The sequence below is a fragment of the Protopterus annectens genome, chromosome 7.part0 (assembly GCF_019279795.1).
Source record: "Protopterus annectens isolate FY-2018-M chromosome 7.part0, PAN1.0, whole genome shotgun sequence".
NCBI classification, from domain to species: Eukaryota; Metazoa; Chordata; order Ceratodontiformes; family Protopteridae; genus Protopterus; species Protopterus annectens.
In genome coordinates, this window is record NC_056739.1 from 224,900,547 (window position 1) to 224,920,436 (window position 19,890).

General features: G+C 44.4%; 1 protein-coding gene across 1 annotated transcript in view; it reads left to right on the top strand.

Annotated features, from left to right (window-relative positions):
• The window catches only part of TRIM33 (tripartite motif containing 33), a gene marked incomplete in the record, with an annotated part of 2,559,229 nt that overhangs the window by 2,098,651 nt on the left and 440,688 nt on the right, over nt 1-19,890 (top strand).

Genomic DNA, 19,890 nt, shown 5'->3' on the forward strand with positions numbered 1-19,890 from the left:
ATTTGTTTTATACACATATATATATATATATATATATATATATTTTTTTTTTTTTGCAAATGTTTGGATTTTTTATTGCATTTTTCCAAATTTTAGCCTTCCTAGAGGGCACCTGGCATCTGGGGCAAGAAAAACTGAGGAAGATGGCGTCGGCTGACGCTTTTATACCCCAGGCGTTGTGACGTTGGGGAAAGGGCAACATCAGCCGACGCCGGTCCCAGACTTTGGAATCCGGCCGACCGAAGGGCTGCCTGAGGCAGGACAAACCCATATGTGATGACTGCAGATGCATACCTATCGGACATCTACATTTATGGTAGGTACAAAACTGTACTTTTCGACCTTCCGTTGTCGACTATACGACAGTCGAAGGAGTGCCGTTCGACCTTGTAATAGTAAACCCTTTTAATTACTATCTCAGGCACCCTCTAATACATATGTTTGCAGTCATTGTTGCAGCACTTAAACTTGAGGATTCCTGGAGGTAGGCATATTGTTGGCTGAATGCCAGGTAATTTTACCCTCTCCAAGCCAGTGAATGTCCTCCCTGGAAGAAGTCAGTGGTACAAAGTAGTTGCTAGCCAGTACAGTGTCCAATTCTTACTTGCTGTGTTGAGCGATGCATAACATGATCAGTTGTGTAGTCTGTTGGTTGGGCCTAAAGATCAGAGTTGGTGGGATAAAGCTAAGTAACCCATCTGGGAGCCTTCTTTATATTGATTTTTCTGTATTTCTGGCAGAAGATGATATTGTTGAAGGTTAGCGAGTGCCTGTCATGTGTAAATTAGATTCCACACAAGGACTTTCTCTCCTACTGCCTTTTTTTATTTAGGACCAGAAGACACTATCTGTAGTTGTTAGTTCTGTAGTTTTTTTTCAACAAAAGAACTATCAGACATTGTGCCAGCTCCCTTTTGCAGTACCTGTGCAAAGGTTCTGCTGGTTCTATGCACGCTGTGTCTTCAACTGGTCAAGGAAACAAAAAGTGAACCAAAGATAAGTGGAACCAGCAAACAGGAAGTCCAAAGCACCAAAACAAAAGCAAGTTCCACAGCGTTATATAAATTATTTTAATAAAACAAAGCTTTCAGACAAAAACATCCTTCAGTGATAATAAAATTTGTAACAAAACATCACATCCTTTATAGTTAAAAATCCAAAGAACACATGGCACAGCCTACCTATCATAATCTAACACACAAATAATTAAAGAAAACAATTAGTAGAATGTCTCACTGAAAATTCTTGAGTATATTACATTCTACTTAAAACTTTAAAATAATCATTTTCTAAAAAAGATAGCATGATCACATTCAATTTAAAAGTATCTCAAAACCATACACACATTTGTATTTTCAACTGGTCCCTGGACTTGTGTCCCTAAGAAATGCCAGAAGCAACATTTGAAGGAAGAGGTTAGGGATGCAGGCAAAACTGTAGTGGTGCCCGCCTCCCCACCTGTGCTCATGATTATTGTTCCAGGTGAGGCTTGTTCGCAGTTCCCTGACAACAGCCGCTGCTGGGCCTAAGACCTCTGGCTTGACCTCGTGGAAGCCATCATGTCATCAGCCCCTTCCATGTCTTCACTAGCCAAAATCGAGCAAGTGTTTGTGTCCAGGACCACTGTGCAGGTTCCAGCTTCCAGTGCATCAACAGGTTCAGGTAGGGGAGTGTGGAATCTCCAACTGCTAGGGGAAAGCTTCTTCTCGGGCCTGGCCTAAGACTATGGCCACCTTTCCACCATAGAAACCTAAACCTTGGCCCATTAAGCTGAAGCAACATCTGGAGTTGCTTCAGCCTACACTGATTATGTGCCTGGCTTCTTCAACTCAGACTACATCCCAGGACCTTGTCAAAGCGGTTGAAAGTTCATGCACTTCATGAACTCCTCTAAACAGGTTTCCCTGGAAAATTATCTTGAGGCAGGAACTTCCGTTGAGAAAGGAAAAGGGACATCTCCCTCCAGAGGGACTCAATTTGCTATGATTCTGATGAAGAATTGGCATATGTAATTCATCTGCCCCCAAATAAATACTTCAGTTCTGATTCTGATGACACCTTGTCTGCAGCTTCACTTCCTGAAGACTTTTTGTGTGGAGACTCCATTACATGGAATAAGAATCCTTAAACTGAGAGTCAGGACTGTTTCTTCTAGGCTGAGAGCAATTACAGAAGACTTCTGAGCCTGCCAGAACCCTGACCTTTGGTTATCCCTCTGGTTCATGCTGTCTTGAATGATGTGCTTGATTACATATCCCTGCCTGATTCCCTAGGTGAATGCCTCCAGTGAATGCAGACCACATTTTCATGGTGCTGGACACCCATAGACACCTTTACATGAACTCTTTGGGAGATCCAGTTGTGCAATCTCTATAATCCAGTGAAGTAAACATTGAGCCTGTTTCCTAGAACTCCCGTGTCAAATGACAGATAGGAGAATGCTAGGCCATTTTGCCAAGAATACGTGCACTTCTGCTACCCTGGGTATGAGAGCTCTTAACTGTAAGTTCTGCATGCTTAAATTCCATGGGTCTCTGCAGGAACAAATAAGGCAGTGGAGATTAGAAATGAGCCTTGACGGGCATCCAGGAATTGCCCAGTGTTTGGTCTACAGGTGTTCAGACACACGTGTGACTAATGCAATTGATGGGTCATCCGGGGCAGCAGCAATTGGGGTCTGTGAGCAGATGACATGATTGGTTGAGGAATCTGCCCCTCCCAGGGCATGTTAAAATCAAGAGCTCCTAAATGCATTCTTGGACAAGATTATTTCTCTTTGGACCCCCAACAGAGGAAGTGTTCCAGAAATTGGAGATAAAGGAAAAGTCAATGTAGTCTGTCAAAGAGCTTTGCCTTTCCCCACCAGCTAGATGTTACGAGTTAAACTCCCAAGTCTTGGCCCTTTTGCTGTCATCAGGACAAACCCAAGCAGCCAAGGAGAAAAAGGCTGAAGCTGCAGAAAAAGTGGCAGCATGACTCCCAGATGACCCTTGGAGGGTCCAAGGATCCTGGAACCCAATAGAGAGCAGGTGTGACTTTTCGAAACACAGTGAGACAACAAATCACCGTAGACAAATGTATATCTCAACTGGCAGGAAAGAATAATGTCCTCCTATTCCTATGCAGTATTCTGGATGTGGGATTTTCTGCCCTCAGTCGACCCGCATGTCTGCTCCTATCCAAAAGCTTCAGCTTGGCAGTTGCAGTGTGAGCGGGGTGTCGCATGTAGGGCCAAAAACCAGGGGTCATAAGTGTGACTTCTGCACACAGAATCCTAAGAGCTTTTCAGCCGCAGACTACATTTGCATCATATTATCGCCTCTTCAAAGACATAGCATCTTAAAGATAAGCAACCCATTGGGTTTCTAATTTTCTTATTTTTTGCTGATTGTTATTGCTTACGCTTGGTTGTTGTAGTCTTTAGCTGATGTCAAGAAAAAAGGGAAAGTGCTAATGCAGGTGCCAGATACCCCAAAAAAGATGCCAATGACAGGTGTGTTTTTTTTGCCTAGGCCGGGAACATGATCACTCCTCCTGTGCAATTTGTCATCTGTTTGTGCCTAAGACCCTTCGCAGCCATCTGACCATGTTAAACCTCTACCTGGAGAACCAGCTCCTTAAGTGGTTAGCTCTTAGAATGGATCCTGCATCAGAGGCCACACCCGAACCTCTGCGCAAGAAGGCCAAGTTTCCTAGGCCTTCCTCACCTGCAGCTCCAGCATCCTGATGCACTGCCAGCTGTCGATCTCGGGGGTTGAGGCTTGCGTGGAGGGTCAGTCGACTGCAGCGATGTCCCTTGAAGCCTTTTTGCAGCCAAGGGCCGGCACGTCCTCATAGCTTATCCAGACATCGACTACAGTCAGTGTCGAGGGAAAACCAGTTTCGGTGGTACCTCAGAACGGGATCCAGACTTCAGATGTGTTATTATCCAAACCCGATGCCAGGCCAGTATCTACTTCCTCCACTACCAAAAATAAGCAGAAAAATACCAAAAATAAGCAGAAAAATACCAAAAATAAGCAGAAAACTAAACATACCTCCTTCTCTACAGAAGTCACACCAGTCTGGCAGTCCTTCTACTCCTCTGTCATGCAGGCCTTTATGGCCCTCAGGCCTTCAGCCTCCGCCACCTCTTGTCTGCCTATTCTGAGCCCTAGGCCTGCTTCTGCCTCTTCCCTCCCACCCATGGCCTCTCAAGTCAGGGAAGAGAGGGCATGATTCTTCCTTCTCATCCTCTGAAGAGTCCATTTCTTATGTTTCCCAGATTGCTTCCCCCCAGGAATATTACTTTCTTGATGAGGAATATGTGGAAGGGGGATATCACATTTGGTGAGACCGTCACCAAGATGAAGGATTACTTTAAATGTGATACGTCCCAAATGACTGACACCCAAAAAAGGTACTTTGAGCTGCTGCAGAGTAGAGTCACCCTCCCCTTCTGTGGTCCCCCCCCCCCGTTCTGTCTGCTTATTTGCATGCCTTCAACTCGGCTTCTAAGTCCCCAGACTTCCAGCCTCCAGCCCATAAGTGTCCTGTGACAGCTTCTGTAAAGTACCAGAGGGCCAGAAATTCCTGGTTAAACCACCCTTGGTGGACTCAGCTGTGATTGCCACCACTGTAGATAAGAAATATAGACTGCTGCGTTCTGCCTCCCTCCTATCCACAGATAAAGATAGCAGGTATGTAGATAGGATGGGACGTGGTCTCTCAAGCCCCCTACATGCTGGCATGAGTCCCATTAAGACTGACATTACCTCAAAACTTTCCTTGACCCAACAGGTAGCCAAGTATTCCATCAGATGTAGCTACGATGCTGCGGAAGCATCCGCCAGGTCTGCTTCTGTCCTCAAGAGATACTCATGGCTAAGACTCCAGAACCTCCCTGAGGATTTCAAGTCTAAGATCTTGGATGCCTCTCTGGACCACAATCTGCAGACCTTTTTAAAAATCTGCAGGAAAAAAAGCAAAGAACTACAGGACATCAAGCGTCTTCTGTTGTCACCCATCCCTATGTATTATAGGATCTTATCTGCTAAGGCCACTTTCGTGAGACGTAATCCTCAACCCTCTGCCTCTTCTTCCAGGTCTAGGAGAGGTGCTAGAAAACCTACCACCTCCAGACCCTCTGCTCCACCACATCAACCCAGACGATCCTTTCAGGACAGAGGAAGCCCCAGTAATGCGCGACTGCCTTGCTCACCTACCCCTTTCGCCCTGCCTTTCCCACTGTCTTCCCTTATGGCAATCCATCACTGCAAGACCAATGGGTCTTAACCATTACCCAAAAAGGGTATCCTATCCTGGAAAGAAAAAGCACATCCCCCCCCCCCCAAAAAAAATAACAGGCCCATCTCATGCCACAAGTTCTGGCAGACCTTCTACAACTAGGCACCATAGAACCTGTCCCCCAGGACAAGAAGGAAAGGGGTTCTACTACTGTCTCTTCCTGGTCCCCAAAAAAGATGGGCTGTCGAGGCCCATCTTAGACCTGTCCTACCTAAATCTTCACATTCAGGTACCTTCCTTCAAAATGCTCTCTCTCCCCACCCTGCTGCCTCTAATTCCAGCCAATGCTTTCATGGCCACCCTGGACCTAAAGGAGGCCTACTTACACATACCCATCAGGAATTCCCACAGACGATTCCTGCATTTCTGTGGACCTGCCTCTCATTTCCAATTTACTGCCTTGCCCTTGGTTTATCCATGCCCCTCCCCGGAGTCTTTACAAAGTGCCTAGCCCCAACAATTGCCTTCTGCAGAACTCAGGGTATACAGATTTACCCATATCTGGATGACATCCTGATTCTGGCAGAGTCCAGAGATGCTCTCTCAAAGCATCTACATTTCATCATGTCCCTTCTGCAGAATCTAGGGTTCACCATCAACCTCCCCAAATCCTCCCTGATTCCAGGCCAAAACAAGATTTTCCTAGGCTGCAGAATCAAAACACAGAATAAAGGCCTACAGGACAAGGCTCTTCCTCTGACTTCCCACTTCCAGGAAGCCCTACTTTCCCAAAAGGTGACGGCAAGGCAGTTTCTCCAGCTCCTGGGTTTAATGGCAGTGACCATCCCCATGCTACCACTGGCAAGAATGCACATGCGCAAGCTACAGTGGTACCTGAAAAACATCTGGTCCCAACACCTACAACCCCTAGAGCAAGTCCATTCCCCTCCTTCCCTGTCTAAAAACAGAAATCAGCTGGTGGATCCAGTAAGTCTAACTAAACCCAGGGCTCCCACTTCAACCCCAAACCAAGTAATGCATACAGCTGCCTCAGATTCAGGTTGGGGAGCAACTCTGGCATCTTACAGGATTCAAGAAAAGTAGCATCCCTGTCTTCAGGCCAAGCACATCAATATCAAGGAAATGACAGCAGTCTTCTTAGCTCTAAAGATCTTTACTCCCCTTCTGGCTCCAGGGGTGCTCCTGATTGTGACCGACAACACCATGGTGATTTGGTACCTCAGCAAATGGGGAGGAACAAAGGTCTATCAGCTGTGCAGACAAACCCTGCTGATATGGGACCTAGCATGTCATTACAACATAGTCCTGCAAGCAGCCTACATCCCCTCACAAGACAACCACTAAACAGATCTCTTGAGCAGGACCTCCTCGCCTCAGCATGAATGGATGCTGAACAGGGAAGTCTTCTTAGACATAGTCCACCGGTGGGATGCTCCACAAATAGACCTGTTTGCCTCCACCCAGAACAGGCAGCTACAGACCTTCTGCTCAAAAACCCACTCCCCTCTAGCATGGAGAGTGGACACTTTCAGCATGTCTTGGGAGGGGAAGTTCCTTTATGCCTTCCCCCCCATTCCCACTGATTCAGAAAGTCATCCTGAAAATACAGAAGGACAAACCAGAAATCTTGAGCGACTCCCTACTGGCCTAGGCAGCACTGGTTCCCCCTACTTCATAAGCTAGCCAAGAGCAATCACTTCAAGTTACCCTACAAAGTGGACCTACTGACACAAGACAAAGGAACTCTGATTCTTTTCAGACACCACTACTCAGAGGATGTGCTTTCTGTCCTGACAGAGGCAAAGAAACCTACCACCAGAAAATCTTACCTGGCTAAGTGAGAAAGATTTACTAAATGGTGCCTGCATAAGGGAAGGGACCCTTGCTCTGCGGAGGTCCTCTGGTTCTGAACTACGTGTGTCAATTGATAAAAAGTGGGCTCCCTTATTCTTCTGTAAAAGTACACCTCTCTGCTGTATCAGTCTGCCTGCATCTGGACCCCCCCCCCCCTTGCTAGCCAGGCTCGTCGTAAAGCTCTTCCTTAAAGGGTCTTACACATGAGACCACCTAGGAAACCTATCCCCCTGCCCTGGGACCTTAACTACATCTTAGAGAAATTAACCCAACATTCCTTTGAACCTGCCCGGCCTTCCTCCTTACCGATGTATACACTGAAGAAGGTCCTGCTGGTGGCTATCACTTCAGCCAGAAGTGTCAGAGTTGCAGGCCTTAATGGCCTGCCCCCCCCCTACACCGTCTTTCACAAAGACAGGGTGTCCCTGCAAACCAACCCCTCCTTTATGCCCAAGGTGGTCAGTGACTTGTCTCTAAACCAGTCCATTCATCTACCCACCTTCTTCCCCTCACCCACTAACGAAGGGGAGAGGATTCTGCAGTCCTTGGATGTGCACAGGCAACTGTTTTACCTGGACAAGACCAAAGCCATTAGGAAAACAAGCCAGCTCTTTGTCTCTTCACCCCAGAGCCCTGGGCAAGGCAGTCTCCAAGCAAACAATCACATGCTGGATTAGGAAAGCTATTAGCCTCTGCTACTCCCACCATGGAAAGGAACCTCCAGTGGGAATTAAGCCCATTCCACTAGAGCTGTGGCCACCTCCAGGGCCTTCATGAAAGGCCTAGACACGGCATCCGTTATGGAAGCAGCCCATGGGCCACTATCCACACCTTCCCCAAGCATTATAAACTTGACCAAGTTTCCAGAGCTAGGACAGGCTTCGCCTGGGCAATCCTACAGGGTCTTGTAGAACTCTCATCGTCTACCACCACCCTGTCATCTGCATAAGCTGTGGTACTCTCCCACATCTAGAATACTGCAACATAGGAATAGGACGACATAGAATAGTTGTGTAAAATCTTACCATAATCTTAGATGTCCTTCTCTTCCATGTTGCAGTATTCCTTCCCACCCACCAGTTCCCCCAGGTCATTTTCCTTTACCTGTCCTATCCATACTACAATAGGGCACCAGGTCACACACTTGAAAACCACTGGCATTCCTCCTGCTGGCCTTCAAGTTCTGAGAATTGTGCATGCAGATGTCACATTTATGGCCCTTGGTTTATGGCTGTACGTGTGACATCCCACGCACACTGCAACAGCGAAGCTGAAGCTTTTGTATAGGAGCCAACGTACGAGTAGCCTGAAGGCAGCAATGTGGAAGAAAAGGATATCTATGGTTATGGTAAGATTTTACAAAACTATTCTTTCTTTACTGCTTTGGAAAATTACCCCATTCCTGGGGATTCCCCAGTTCTCAAACAGCAAAGTCATCCCATGTCCTTTCAGATTCAAAGCAGCAGAGATCCTTTCTGCCAGGGTGTTGATCTTGACTGTGGTTTTGGAGGACCCTTTTAGACCTTCCCAGACTGAGCAAAATTCTGGTGGTCCCCAGGTTCAAAACTCTTGCTTTGCTCAGACTGTTCTCTTTGCTTATGGTGTGGGCGTGGACTTCAGATGCCTACTTTTACATTCCTATTGCACAGAGCAGGGTGATCCCATTTCCACTGGTGTACCTTAACATTTACTTCATGCACTGCACCCATAGTCTTAACCAAATGTATGGCATCCATATTTGGAAGACTGCCTTATCCCAAGCAGCATCACTAGTGGAGGTCTATAATAATCTGTATTGCTCTTTGGAATGTCTCTAGAAGGAAGGGCTAGCCATTACAATGCACAAATATTACCTGTGTCCTGCCCCATGGGTTACTTTCCTTGGAGCAGTGTTGGACTGTTTTCAACAACATGCTTTTCTGCCTCAGGGCAAGATCTGCACTCAGCAGCCTTTATTCCTTTCTGCCCCCTACTACTGTACTTAGAAAGGGAGATTTTATGGTAGAAACAAAGCATTTAAAAAGAAACAGGAGCACCTTTCAAAACTGAGGAGGTCTATCAAATTCTGACCACAGATAGTTCATATCTATCAGAAGGTGCTTACTTAGCAACTTGAGTGCATGGAACTTTGACTAAGGACATGGCAAGGCAACACATCAGTATAAAAGAATTGAGGGATCATTTTGGCTATCAGTTTTTTTTCCAAATATGCCTTAATACCAGGGCCTTTGAAAATTCTGACAGCACCAAGTACATACGCAGGGTGGGACCCACTCCTACCTTCTAGCAGAGTAGCCATAGAGCTCGGAGACTTAGCTCAGGATCTTCAGCTGATTCTCATTGCTTCTTACATTCCTGGACAAAAATAATCTCTTGGAAGACCAGCTGAGCTGGGCCCATGTGATTGGATGTTGGAGGGAAATTTCTCAAGCTAATGCACCTGTGGGGTGTGCTTAGAAGTGGGAGTGTTAGCATCCACCAAGAGCTGACATCTGATAAAATTGTGCACCAAAACCCCTCTGAGAGGAGTGTGAAGACACCTCCTCCAGGACAGGACACACACACTGCCTTCCTTGCACTACCCTTTATCACCAGGGTACTTCAGAAAGTTATGGAAGATGGGCCAACAATGATGATGATGCTTGCACCTCACTGGCCCTACCAGCTTTGGTTTCCCAAGCTGTCAGCTTTTAGCAGGGGGAAAATCAGATCTTTCCCTGTGTGTGTGGATTTTGTCTCGCAAAACAAAGGGTCTGTCATACACACAAATCTCCAAATGCTGATGTTAACAAAATGGATGATTTGTCCTTAATACCCCCAAGGCATCTGTTTTCATAGGATGTGGTCTGTATTTCTGAGAGAAGCCAGAAAACCAGTATCAGGGAGAGTTGTACCTTGCTAAGTGGAAAAGGTCTTTTTTGTGACAGTCCAAGGGGATTGTTCCAAAATCAGCTGCCGGTACTAACCAACCATCCCCTAAACTATTGCTGTAGGAGTCTTCCCAAAGTTCAGTCATGCTTTAGTGACTACAAAGAACATAGTACAGTTGTGTCAGACCTTAATATTTGTAGATGTTAGAGTAGATCACTTTTGTAGTAATCTTTACCCCTCCTCTTCCCTTTTTTTCCCCTGGTATTAGCCTGTGGTTTGGGTGGGCACCCTGTCCCCTACACCCATCTACCCTTGTGTAATAATACACTCCCCTCCTGCTGTTCCTAGTATTTCCACTAGCATACAGTGGGACTTGTGAGTCAACAGGATTTTTTAATCTTTGTTCGTTAGACAAGAAAGATTGGATATCGCAAGCCAACAACTCCTTTGTGCTACTGATGTCCTTATGTCTGTCGGGTAGGGTGCCCACTGGCTAGGGGAGTGTAAAATTGTGTGAAATTCAGACTGACCATTGAATCTTGCAGGTAGAAGTTCCCAAGATTCAGTACTGCAGCAGTGGTCTACTGAATCATCTACTGTTATGTTAAGTTCTGATACAAGTGTACTTAAGTTCATAGGTTGCTTCTAGGCTATCGGCCCTAGGGCCTATACAAGCCTAGCCATAACATTTCCTGGCTGTTTTTCCCAGGAAGTTTACTTCCCTGGTCCCTTGTCTAGCAGGGTGACTGACGTGAACCCCGGGTTGAATTTCCTATCTCCCATCCAGTCTTCAAGGTTCCTTTTGAAGAGGGCCAAAGAGGCGCTCTGCTTGACATGTATGGACAGTCTGTTCCAGAAAATGGGGAGTCTCTGGGACAGGAGTCTTTCCCTCCAGCATGTTTTGTTCATTGTGATGACCAGGTTTAGATCCTTTTAGAACGTTGCTTTGAGGGATTGGGATTTCTTTAAGTATAGCATGTCCAACAGCTCTGGGTTTGACATGGCCTTGTATGTTAAGCAGAGCTCGCCTCTGAGTAGACTGTATGCGACAGAATATAGCTGGAGTTTTTTTTTAGACGGTCAGCATAGGGCATCTGCTTTAGGCCTGTGATTCTTTTAGTGAAGTATTTCTGTGGCCTTTCCAACTGTTGCAGATGTCATGAGCTACATACCAAATGGAGTGTTGTACTCTATAATGGGTCTAATGAGGGATTAGTACAGTGGGACAATGACTTCCTTTTTCCTGGATGAAAAGCCCTTAGTAATGAGATGTGCCACATGGAAGGGTCTCCTGACTGGTGTGGCGATGTGGTTATCGAAGGTGAGACCACAGTCCACCTGTGTCCCTAGGTCCCTTATCACACTTTCGGTGTTTAGTGTACTGCCATTTAGTAATTAATTCCAAAGGGGATAACTATACATTTCTTGGCACTGAGCTTGAACCCATGGCTCTGGCACCAAGCATCTGTCTCTGTAAGGCCCTTTTGTAGGATATCCACATCTTTTGTGGATTCGATAATGGCTCCCAGTTTGTAGTCGTCTGCGAACTTAGTTAGCCAGAGTCCCTTGGTGTTGGCCTGAACTTTGGAGAAATAGATGCCAAACAAGAGCTGTCCCAGGACTGAACCCTGATGTACTCCACGTGTCTGAAGCTGGATTTGGAGTCCGCTACTTTTACAGTGTGGGTTCTGTCAGTAAGCCAGTTTGCGACCCATTGAGTGACGTAGGGATTAATGCTCAGCTTAGTAAGTTTATCTATGATTCCAGAGTAGGGGATGGTGTCAAAGGCTGCGTGGACTGTCTTACCCTCGTCCACGGCTCTGGAGACTGATTCGACGAATCATGTTGAGGAGACAAGATTAGCCCTTCACGAAAAAAAAAGTGGGTAGGGACCAGTGTTTGAAGGTTGCCATTGTCATTGTATACAAGTTCCATGATAATGTGTTCCATGGCCTTGCAGATCAGGCTCGTTAGGCTGATGGGACAATAGTTCCCAGGGTCCAAGGTGGACCCTCCTTTGTGGAGTGGGATAAGTGTAGCTGTGCGCCACTCATTGGGCACGAAGCCCGAGGTGAGGCTGTGATTAAACATGACACTTAGGTGCCAGTTCATTTTGTAGTTCATGTAGTTACACAGCCGAGGATGTCGTCTGGTCCCATGGATGCTGTATTCTTAGCTTTGGAGAGTGAGTTTTTTAACTGTGTAGCCGTGATTACCAGCATTTGCAATCTTTTGGTATTGAGATGGGCCCTTTAGGGGGTGAGAGGGGAAGGGGGGTGAAATTGGCACTGAATCAGTCTGCTAAGAATTTGGCAATATCCTTGGGATCAGTATGTTTAGTGCCATTTTGTTGTAGCTCAGAGCATATCTGAGTATTGCCATTTAGATTCTTGACATAACTGCTTTTCAATTTGTAGCATGCTACAGACCACCCTCTCAAACTCAGGAACCCCACTCTGCCTTCCTGAAGACACTGGAGAATATGAAGGTCTCTCCAAACACCATCATATTGGGGGACTTCAACTATCCAAACATAGCCTGGGAGCATTACTCAAGCCCCAACACCCTAGCCCAGATGTTCCCAGAATTCTTAAACTCAAATGCTATGGAACAATTGGTCACCACTCCCACAAGAGGGGAAAACATACTAGATCTGATCATCACCAACATGGGAACACAATGTTCCATACCAGAAGTATACCCCTCATTGGTAAGATCGGACCATAAATTAATCTCACTAGAAATCCATATCCCGCCCCCAGCACAAAAGACCACAGTGAAGAACTTCTCAAAAGCTAACTTCACACTTCTTAAAACCAAAGTGGAATCCTTCAAAGCCCCCAGGCCAGTGGAAACCACGGCCCTATCTGCTGAATCCTTTATAAACACATTCTATGGACACCTTCAGGAATGCATGGATCATGCAATCCCAAATAAAACCAAGACCCATTCCCCCAAAGGCAGGCATCCTGTCTGGTGGACCCCAGCCATAAATAAGCTATACAACAGGAGGAGGAAGCTACTACATGATAGAGCAAAATCCCTAAAAGGAAAGGCATTTCTGATCAGTACTAGCAAAAAAACTACGATCACTCAAAAACATCCAAGGCCACTTTCGAGAGAAAAATTGCACACGCAACAAGAGATGATCATAAGGCTTTCTTTAGTTATGTTAGAAACCTGGGTGGCAACTCCCAGATATGCTCAGAGTTAGTCCATAATAACAATAAATACACTGAATCCTCAGACATTGCCAACATCCTGGCAGACAGGTTCAGTGCAAATTTCTCCCCCCCCTCTCCCCCAAAAGGACAAATATCTATCCCTGCAGTGTTGCCTCCCTGACATCTCAGATGCCCAGGTGAGAGCCGCCCTCTCCAAAGCAAAAAACACAGCATCAGTGGGACCGGACAGTGTCCCGGGCTGCGTGCTACATGAACTCCAAGAAGAGCTATACCCTCACATAAAGCTGCTCTTCAATCTTAGCCTTACTACAGGATATGTACCCAAAGAATGGCGTACAGCAACAGTAGTCCCACTCCACAAAGGAGGCGCCTCTACTGACCCTGGAAACTACCCTCCCATAAGCCTGACTAGCCTGGTCTGCAAAGCTATGGAGATGATCATTATGGAGCTCATAAACAAAGACATTGGGGACCTACAGACACTGGATCCTACCCAATTCGGCTTTGTCAAGGGCAGATCCTGCCTCCTGAACCTGGTAGATTTCTTTGAAACAGTCACCAAGGCCATTGATGAGGGTAAGGTGGTCCACACAGCCTACCTAGACCTTGCAAAAGCCTTTGACACAATACCCCACTCAGGCATCGTAGACAAACTCTCCAGCCTAAATATAAACCCCTATGTCATAAGATGGGTTGCAAACTGGCTCAAGGACAGAACCCACATGGTCAGAATTGCTGGAGCCATGTCATACGCTAAACCAGTTACAAGTGGCGTCCCACAGGGCTCAGTCCTGGGACCTCTCTTATTCGGAATATATTTTTCTGAGGTACAGGCTAACACAAGAGGACTGTGGCTGACCAAGTTCGCAGATGACTGCAAACTGGGCGCCATAATTGACTCTCCAGCTGACACAAGCATCCTCCAAAAGGGTCTCATAGAGACGGATAACTGGTGCCAGAGCCATGGACTTAAACTAAACGCCAAAAAGTGTATAGTTATACCCTTTGGCAAAAACAAAGTGCCCACAAATTACCACATAGGAGGTAATCCATTAAGTACAGAAGAAGTAATTAGGGACCCAAGTTGATAGTAACTTCTCCTTTGACAACCACATTGCCATAGTGGTTAGGAAGACCTTCTATATAGCCCACCTTATCATGAAAGGATTCACATCTAGATCAAGGGAGGTCATTGTGCCCCTTTACTCATCCCTCATCAGGCCCATAATTGAGTACAGTGCCCCATTTGGGATGTACCTTACCCGACACCTGCAGCAACTAGAAAGACCCCAAAAGTACCTCACTAAGAGGATCAAGGTACTCAGATGCCATATGCTGCTCGGCTAAAGAAACTCCAGCTCTACTCAGTTGCATACCGCCTACTCAGAGGCGATCTATGCCTGACGTACAAAGCCATGTCCAACCCTGAATTAATGGACATGCTCCACCTCAGAAAATCCCTTAGAGCTACGCGATCAAGTGACTTGAACCTCAGCACAGAAATAAGTAGGACATGCTGGAGGGACATATTCATAACCCAGAGGCTCCCTTCACTCTGGCATAGAATCTCAGTCCATGTTAGGCAGAGCCCCTCACTGACTCTCTTCAAGAAAAATCTTGACGAGTGGATGGTAGATCGTAGGTTTACCCCGGGATCACTTCTGTTAAAAAGGGCACAGTAAACTCATTCCAAGGGGTGGCGAAAGCCAAACACATTCTGGCTAGGCTTGTAAATGCCCTAGGGCAGATAGCCTAGTATGAACCTATGAACTATAGAATGCCTTGTGGTTGTCCTTAGAGTCTTTGGCAATTTTATTTTCATAACTAGATTTGGAGGATTTTATGAGGGACCTCAGCTTCTTACTGATGCTGGTAAGGGAGGTTTTATATCTTGGGATTTTCCTTTTTCCTGTAACAGTTTTTTCCTTCTGTTGTATAACTTGTGTATGGCAGGGGACCACCAGATTGGCTTCCTTTTTGTTGGAGGAGAGCGTCTTGGTTCTATTTGGAATGACACTATTCATGCACGAGTGGATATGCTCGTACAGTGCCTTAGTGTAGGATTTGGCAGTCGAAATTTCAGTTCCCGTCTGCATGGGTGTTGACGTTTGTCACTTCTGATTTGAGTAGCATGAAGTTGGCTTTGGAGAAGTTTTTTATGGAAGTTTCCCTTTTGGTAGGGTGGGGATGCAATGAGGACGTCAATGGTAATTAGCGTATGGTCAAACCTGTCTAACAAGGGAGTGACCGCTGGTGTGGAGCATCGATCTCCCATGTTGGTAATGACCAGGTCAAGGATATTTGAGCCCCTAGTGGGACTATGGATTAGTTGATCCAGGGCATTGGAATTTATGAATTCCAAGAACCGTTGGGCAAATGTTTGTATCTGAGTATTTTCCTCACTTAATGGCAGGGTAGTTGAAATCACCCAGTATTAGGGTGTTAGGTTGTATCTTAATATTTTCCAGTAAGTTTAAAAAGGTGTAGTGAGAATCTTGGGGCATGGAGTATGATCTGTAGCAAGCTGCAATTTGAATTGCAGTCTTACCTGGTGTTAGTTGTACCTGTAATATTTCAGACGCATTGTGTTGGGCAGCTAGACTGCAGGTATGAATATCCTTGGTGAATATAGACACTCCATCACCTTTAGTGTTTCAGTCCTGGTTTGGTGGCCGAAAAGTGTGGTAATAGTTGTAGCCTGGTATTGCAGGGGTGCTCTCTGGAGCCTTGAACCAGATCTCGATTACTGCACAGATATCAATGTTCTCCATTTTTAGGAGTGCCTCAGGAGAGTGCATTTTTGAGATTTAGACTTGTAGCATTACCTTCAGATTTTGCGTGCTTTTATCTGTTACGGTGGTAGTTTTGTCATTTGAGCCTTGCCTAAAAAGGCACTATGGGGGTGGTAAGAGACTTAGCCAGTAACCTGAATCCCAGGAGGGACAGGTGCAGACCATCTCTGACAAAGCATCGTGTTTTGTCGATCATGTCGTCCCAGGCAGACAGATACTGGATCCCCTTTGAATGACACCAGAAACTTAGCCAATTGTTGAAGTCGATCATTTTGTCTTTATACTGTGGTATCATTCTGGACGAAGGCAGGATGCTACTCTGAGCTAGGGTCCATACCTGCCTAGGCCACATGATCCGAGAGCTCTTCCATGTCTCTTTTCATGTAGTCCAGGGAGGTATGTCTCAAGTCACACCAACATGGACAATGACAGAGTCATATTTGTACTTGTGGAGTGACTTGAGTGCATGCGTCATGTGGCGGATCCCGGCTCCCGACAGGCAGCTGAAGGTAATTCTCACCTTGTCCAGCCTGTTGAGTGGGACATCAGTGTGCCTGACTATGGAGTCACTTATGACTAAGGTGTTTGGTACATTGGTTTGCCTTAAGGGGTGCTGTGGGGTGGCACACTGGTGTTTTGAGCTGTGTGTTACTTTGGTTGTGATTAGTGCTAGTTTGCGTATCACCTTCGGAGGTCCTTTTTGCTTGGACAGGTTAATGTTAACGGCCTCGAAGGTCTATGTGTTCCTTGAGGTATAGTGCAGGTGTTAACCTTCTCCTTTCCTTTTGACTGTCTAGCACAATCTTGGCTGGAGAGAGCTTTACTTCTAGTTTGGATATGTAAGTGCATCTCTCTCAGGTTGTAGTGTTGGATGGTAGGAGAAGAGAGTTGACTGTGTACATGAGGCAATTGCTGCATTGCCCCAGTATGCCCAGTTTCACCAGGTGGACTGGAGAAATCACCAGAAGCTGACCCTTGGGCATGCCTGGTTCGATCTTTCTTTTGTCGAGTACAAGAGCTGTTTTCCCTTACCTTGGCCAAGGTACTTTGCAGTTATAGGCTGTTTAGTGCCTACGATTACTTTCTCCTTGTATACAAGGAGGGTTGAGTGCTTTTATCAGTTTAAGGCTTCCTAGTGCTTTCCAGCAGGTTACAGATCAAGTGTTGGTCACAGGGATTCAGATTTTAGTGCTACTACTGAGAAATCTACTTTACACGGATACTACCTTTTATGTTTATACTTCCAGCTTTCTTTAAATTTTTGCTGGTCAGATTGTTTCGTCTGTCCTTTGGTATATGTTTTCCCTTTTTCCAGATGAACTCTGCTCTGTCTCCCACCGTAATCTTTTTGGGAACCCTCTCAGACTTCCAACTGTTTACAATCAAGTGGTATAATAGCATCTTCATCCTTAGAAAATTTTAACTGGATGGCCATTCTAAAAACATTGGTAATTTTGTTTCTCCTTGTGTCCGACTGTATGACAGGACTCAAAAGTCTGACCCCAGGCAAGATTTTAAAGCAAGGAGCATGTATAAATGTAAGTGCTGGAAACTGTAACTATTTGTCATGGGGTGCCTGAACTAGTAAATGAATGGACTTAAGGTGTGTGTATCTGGAGTGTAGAATTATAACCATTGCTGCTAGGTTATACAGTGTGCTGGTAGAGTCTCTAGAGAACTGCATTTTAAAATTTGAGCGTTATGCATGCAAACTAAAGTATGGCTCTAATGCCGTGTACAGGCATCCTGAAGTATGAAACAAAGAATTCTTTTTTGGTTTTTCGGTTTGATGAAGTTTAAAACTGGATGCATACTGGATGCTGAAGATGATGACCTTGGTTGGAGGGACTATTGTTGGGAGAAGAAGCTAAATACAAGCAGCCCTCCTGTTTTAAAATGATTTGAAGGATTTTAAGGTATTTTTAAGAAGGAAGTTGCAATATTACTTTAAAGACTTGGTCATGTGATTTGGCTTTATTTTTGTTTTTTTCATAGTTTGCAGTTTTTCTTAGGGACAAAAGAATTAAAGTTGTGATTTTTATGTGATTAAAATTTTTGGCATTATCTTAGGTTTTTACTTTTTTAAGTTTTTGGTTTTGTTTTATAGTTTTTGGTGACATTTGTGAGTTTTGGTGATTCTTTTTATGAAATTAATTTACTTCAGTTAGACCTCTAGAAAAACTTTTTCTTGAAAGAGCAGTGGCATAACCAAAAATGTGTGTTTTGTACACTGACCTAATATTGTTACCCCCCGTCCCTTTCTTTTCTTTTTAATAAAACACACAACACACAAATACCCCCCCACAGGAAGAGAGATGTTTGATGTTTCTTATAACCATAAAACAGCTACGTTTTAAAGGTACATTCCTGTCACTTGAGCATGATTTGTAGTGTTTTATAATAAACAGTTTTACTCTTTCTGGTCCCTGAAAAGACACCAATAGACCGACCAAACTGGAAAACAAAGTGCCACATAGACTGGAATCCAAGTAAATCCAACATTTTTAATCAACACACAGTAACACCAGGTTAGCGCTTTTGTTTGGTAGATATCAGCAAACTTCTTCAGACAAAGTAACAAGGCTGGTACTTTCAAATATATACTGAAAAACGCACCCTACCTAACCATTCAATTAACACAAATTAATTGGAAACTAACAAGTTAATACATCATTACATATTTAAAAAAACATTCTCACAATTCAAATAAACACCCAATACATAAATATAGTGTGTGTGTGTGTATACATATATATATATATATATATATATATATATATATATATATATATATATGTACACACACAAATACAATAAAATATTCAAATTTTCTTAAAACCCAATCCATATTATATAATATATATATATATATATATATATATATATATATACATACATACATAATGGTGCTGATGCTTATAATAAATAAAGAAAAAATGTATCTATCAAAAACCTTTAACTTCAATTTACTTGAAATAGATACAAGATCATTTAACCCAGGTGGCAGGTACGCATTTAAGAATACCTGCCACCAGGTTTCCTTCTCCTCAAGGAACAATTTCCAAGGCCCCTTTATGTCCCCACATTTAACCTGTTGTAACACCGCAAATTTAAAGGAGTGGTCAGAGAAACCCTGAATATGTCTAAATAAAGCATTTGTAACTTCACCTTGACAAATGTCATACCCATGTTCATATATACGTTGTGCCAACTTACGTTGCGTCTTGCCTACATAAAAGGCAGGACACTTGTCACACACAGGCGTATATACCATTGCATGGGTATAGCAACTAAATTTTCCTTAAATACTAATCTTCTTGCCATTTAAAACTAGGCTAGAGGTAGATAGGATGTACGTACATTGATTGCACATACCACAAGGTGCCATCCTTCCATCAACACCTAAATTAGATTCATGCTCCAAAAGTCCTTTTAAGTTCCTGTCCTTTCTAAACACAAATTTAGGATATTCACCAAACATTTAAGACATAGTTGGTTCACACTTAAAAATATGCTTGTACCATCTGACTTTCAATAGAAAAGGTAGAAGCAAACGGGCACATAGCAAAAACCTTTAGGAATAGAATCGGTAGCATCTGGAAAATTCCTTTGAGACTTAGAAATATTATTGCCCCCTATTTGATAACCATTAGGAGGCACAAAACTTGGTTCAGGGTCACTAACAAAATCCCCCCTACAATTAATTAAAGTTGGCCTATAAAAGCCTTTCAAACGTTTAGTAGTCACTTCTTGCTTAATATTAAAAATCACACCATAGGGGTATCCCTGATCCAAGAACATTTGACACATGAACTCACACACTTGTAAAAAGTCTTCACACACTGTAACCATTCGGGCCGCCCTAACCAATTGGTCCTTAACTATGCCTCTCTTAATATGAAATGGATGACTACTTGTAAAATGTAAAATACTATTAGAGA